Raw genomic sequence first — 5,427 nt, forward strand, 5'->3', positions numbered from 1 at the left:
CCATTCAAACACGCTTGTTCCTATCTAAGATGTTTATTCGCGCTTAACTGTGATGAAGGTGATGATCTGTGACATTCATCACCTTCCTCAAACCACGAACGTGTGATTGACAACCACCTCCGTTCTATATCCGATTGAATGAGCATCTCTTAGATTCTTTAATCAGAATCTCCGTGGTATAAGCTAGAACTGATGGCGGCATTCATGAGAATCCGGAAAGTCTAAACCTTGTCTGTGGTATTCCGAGTAGGATTCAAGGATTGAATGACTGTGACGAGCTTCAAACTCCTGAAGGCTGGGCGTTAGTGACAGACGCAAAAGGATAGTAAATCCTATTCCAACCGGATCGAGAACCAACCGGTGATTAGCCGTGCTGTGACAGAGCGCGTGAGCGTAGTTTTCACTGGAAGGATGGAAGGTAGCCATTGACAACGGTGATCCACCAACACACAGCTTGCCATAGGAGGACGTGCGTGCGTGAATCAGAAGACAGAGGAAAGCAGAGATTCAGAAGACAAAACATCTCCAAAACTCCAACATATTCTCCATTACTGCACAACAAGTAACCTTTAATTTATGCTCCCTTGGTTATTCACAATTCAACTGATAAACATAATTGACTTCCTGACTAAGATTTACAAAATAACCATAGATTGAATTGTGAACCGGGACATAAAGCACAAAAGCTTGAGTCAAAGTTTGAGGCAAACTTTTGCTCAAGCTTTTTATATCAGCCACCCCCTTTTGCTGATATCCACGTTTGAGCTAAAGTTTGAGGTCAAACTTTTAGCCAAACGTGGATCCCCTTGTGTGCATGTGTGGCGCCAACGTTTGCCAAAAAGCTTGAGGCAAACGTTGGCACAAGCTTTTCTCCTCCAGGGTATGCATGTGTGGCGCCAACGTTTGCCAAAAAGCTTGAGGCAAACGTTGGCGCAAGCTTTTGCTCCATCCTGGGTGATTTCAACTTTTCCAAAAGCTTGAGCTAAAGTTTGAGGCAAGCTTTTGCTCAAGCTTTTTGTTCTCTCTTGCTTCTTGCCCTTTCTTCTTTCTTCAACCTTCTTCAAAGATCTTTTCACCTATCATCAATCAATCAAAACAATCAAAGCTATGCTCCAAATCATGAGATTGTTATTCTTTCATAATATATGACAATTATACCACAAAATCTCATGAAATTGCATTAATTCATCCATGGTTGATTGAATCAAAGGAAATATGAAATTCTACCCAATTGGCTTACTTATGGCTCAAGAAAGTGCATAAAAACAATTGAAAACAACAGAAAAGACTAGTGAAACTAGGCTAAGATGACTTGTCATCACAACACCAAACTTAAAGCTTGCTTGTCCCCAAGCAAGAAAAGAATTATTGAGAAGAAAGAATGAAATGGAAGAAGATGTTCATGCTAGCAGAATATTATTGGTAGCTCATGGGGTTTCATGTAGATATGTAAACACTCACTTCTTATTGATATTTAGGCCTAGAAAGTCTCCTTCATGCATCAAGTAATACACTGCTATGACCTCTCACTTATTACTTTGTCCTTGGTCACTGTTTCTCCCTTTTTTTTTTATAAGCTTTAGTTCAGTGTCATGTGTAACAAGCTCTTTTCTTCATTCATGCTTGACACATTATTCACTATAGACACTTGGCTCACATTCCTATTTAGAACATTGATGCCCAGCACCTCTTTGGGTTACTAAATGCCTTGTAACTAGGTTGCTCTTGATAGTGGACTTTCAGTTGATAATCCCGGGTTAGTTAACCCAAGTTACCAAGTGTTGATGCACTCCAAAGAACTTAATAATCCAAGCAGATCCTAGTACAAAAACACCACAGGCATATATTCTAAGGTTCAAGCTATTGGTGTCTAGCTTTATTTTCTTTCTTCTTTTGTCCTACTGCCACCTTTGGCTTTTTCTTTTCTCTTTTTGTTCTTTTTTTTAGTCAAGGACTTTTATCTTGTTGAGATTCATAGACAGTGAGCTATTTTCTACTTAAAAGGAGACAGTCTAGTCCTTTTATTCCCTAAAAGTGAGCTATCATACAATCACACATACATACCACCACTCACTATTATTGTACTTCCCGCTAACAAAGAACTATCTTACTTCACATTCCAAACATTTCTTTTATTGAATTACAGATGCAGGGGACAAAGCTTGCATTTAGTTAAGTGAAAGTAAACACACAAGCACACACTTAGACTAGCTTATTTATTTCAAAAAAAATTGATTCTACTTGTACTAGATGAACACTTTAGCAAGATATAAATCATAGCATCTCTCAACAGCTGAAGTTAAGTATAGATACAACCTATTGGTTTGTAGTTCTTTTGTCCTTCTTTCTGCTGGTCCCCTTTTGAGTCATGGTGCATAATGTCTTCAATTGGTGGTTAGTTCCCTGCATAATTCTCAAAAGTTGCTTGCTTCTCAAGCCCTTAGGTGACTGGTTAGTATGCATGAATTGAGTGCGGCTTTTGGATTTAATTTGGTGTGGGAACACCAAAATTAGTTCCTTGCCACTTCCTCTGATGCAACTGGTTAACTATATGTAAAATCTTGTGTTCTTGCTAAAGGTTATGAAGTTAAAACTAGAGAGCAATTAAGTAATTGAATAATCTATTTGATTGCTTGGAGCTAGTATTGTGCAAGAAGTGAGAATGTGTTTTTAAATGATGTTTTGGTGGAACACCAAACTTATAATTCTTCATTCTCCTTTAAATTGTTTTGGTGTGTAACACCAAATTTAGCTCCTTGCAATGCATACCAAATATTCAACATTTTTATTGAAAAGGCTATGAAAAGAAAACTACCTCTGGTTGGGTTGCCTCCCAACAAGCGCTCTTTTAATGTCACTAGCTTGACATCCTTCAATTCTTTTCAAGAAGGCTGTAGGCTCTGAACCTCTTTTTCCTTATCCCATTGTCCTCCCAAGTACAGCTTTGCTCTGTGACCATTTGCTGTGAATTGACTCTTTGTTGCTTCATCTAGCAATTCAATAGTCCCATAAGGAAAAACCTTTGTCACCAAGTATGGGCCAGTCCACTAGGACTTAAGTTTGCCAGGGAAGATCTTAAGCCTTGAGTTATACAGGAGCACTTGCTGTCCTGGCTTGAACTCCTTCTTTGTGATCTTCTTATCATGCCACCTCTTAGCTCTTTCCTTGTATATCTTAGCACTCTCATAGGCTTCTAGCCTGAATTCATCCAACTCATTTAGTTGTAACAACCTTTTCTCTCCTGTAGCTTGGGAATCAAGGTTGAGGAGTTTAGTGGCCCAAAAAGCTCTGTGTTCAAGCTCTACAGGGAGGTGGCAGGATTTGCCATACAATAGCTGAAAGGGTGACTTGCCAATAGCAGTTTTGAAAGCTGTCCTATATGCCCATAATGCATCTTCTAGCTTCCTAGCCCAATCTTTTCTTGTGCTTCCCACTGTTTTCTCTAGGATCTTCTTTAATTCCCTATTTGCTAGTTTAGCCTGGCCATTAGTCTGAGGGTGGTAAGGTGTGGCTACTTTATGGATTACTCCATATTTGTGGAGGAGTTTCTCCATCTGTTTGTTGCAAAAGTGACCACCACCATCACTAACAAGACCCTTGGGCACTCCATATCTTGTGAAAATGTGCTTTTTAAGGAATTGGAGGACAATCTGTGCATCAGAGGTGGTTGTGGCTATGGCTTCCACCCACTTTGAGACATACTCTACTGCCACTAAGATATATCTAAAAGAGTAGGAAGGGGGAAAGGGTCCCATGAAATCAATGCCCCATAAGTCAAACAGCTCCACTTCCAGGATGAAATTTTGAGGCATCTCATTTCTTTTTGTCAATCCTCCAGTTCTTTGACATTCAATGCATTGGTGAACAAACTCTCTGGCATCCTTGAAGATAGTTGGCCAGTAAAACCCACTCTGTAGTACCTTTGCAGCTGTTCTCTCTGGTCCAAAGTGTCCACCATATGCTGAGCCATGGCAATGCCATAGTATGTCCTTCATTTCACTTTCAGGGACACACCTCCTAATCATTCCATCAGAGCATCTCTTGAATAGAAAAGGTTCATCCCACAAGAACTTCCTTGCTTCATTGAGTAATTTCTTCATTTGTTGCTTGGAAAATTCTTGAGGTATCTTCCTTCCTACCTTGTAGTTTGCTATGTCAGCAAACCAAGGTGTTTGTTAAACTTGGAAGAGGTGTTCATCAGGGAAGTTCTCATTTACTTGCTGTGGTTTATCTTGCTTAGCTTCTTGTGGCACTCTTGATAGATGATCTGCTACTTGATTTTCACTTCCCTTCCTATCCCTCACTTCAATATCAAATTCTTGTAGCAGCAACACCCACCTAATAAGCCTTGGCTTTGAATCCTGTTTAGACATTAAATACTTGAGAGCAGAATGGTCAGTGTATACTATAACTTTTGAACCGATCAAGTATCGTATAAACTTATCAAATGCATATACAATTGCTAAAAGTTCTTTTTCAGTGGTGGTATAATTTTTCTGTGTTTCATTCAACACTTTGCTAGCATAATATATGACATGATGTAATTTGTCCTTCTTTTGCCCCAGTACAGCACCAATAGCAAGGTTGCTTGCATCACACATAAGTTTAAAAGGTAAATTCCAATTAGGGGGTGTGATGATTGGTGCTGTAATGAGCTTTCTCTTGAGAGTTTCAAAGGCATCTTTACAGTTGTCATAAAAAATGAAGGGGATATCATTCATTAGTAAATTGCTCAATGGTTTTGCTATTTTTGAAAAGTCTTTGATGAACCTTCTGTAGAAGCCAGCATGCCCAAGAAAACTTCTTACTGCTTTCACATTAACAGGTATAGGGAGTTTTTCAATAACTTCTATTTTAGCTTTATCAACTTCTATACCTCTACATGACACTTTATGCCCAAGAACTATTCCTTCCGGAACCATGAAATGGCACTTTTCCCAATTCAACACCAAATTAGTTTCTTGGCATCTTTTCAAAACAAGAGTTAAGTTATGCAAGCAAGTGTTAAATGAATTGCCAAAAACAGAAAAATCATCCATTAAGACTTCTAAGAATTTTTCCACCATATCAGAAAAGATGGAAAGCATACACCTTTGAAAAGTGGCTGGGGCGTTGCACAGTCCAAAGGGCATCCTTCTATAGGCAAAACTTCCAAATGGGCATGTGAAGGAGGTCTTCTCTTGATCCTTGGGGTCCACTACTATTTGATTGTAACCGGAATACCCATCCAGGAAGCAGTAATAAGCATGGCCTGCTAGTCTTTCCAACATTTGATCAATGAAGGGCAGAGAAAAATAATCTTTTCTTGTTGCATCATTCAATCTCCTGTAGTCTATGCACATTCTCCACCCAGTCACTGTCCTAGTGAGGATCAACTCATTCTTCTCATTGGTGATGACTGTCATTCCTCCCTTTTTTGGCACAACT

This window comes from Arachis ipaensis, chromosome B1 (genome assembly GCF_059453495.1).
Source record: "Arachis ipaensis isolate K30076 ecotype BB chromosome B1, ASM5945349v1, whole genome shotgun sequence".
Lineage (NCBI taxonomy): Eukaryota > Viridiplantae > Streptophyta > Magnoliopsida > Fabales > Fabaceae > Arachis > Arachis ipaensis.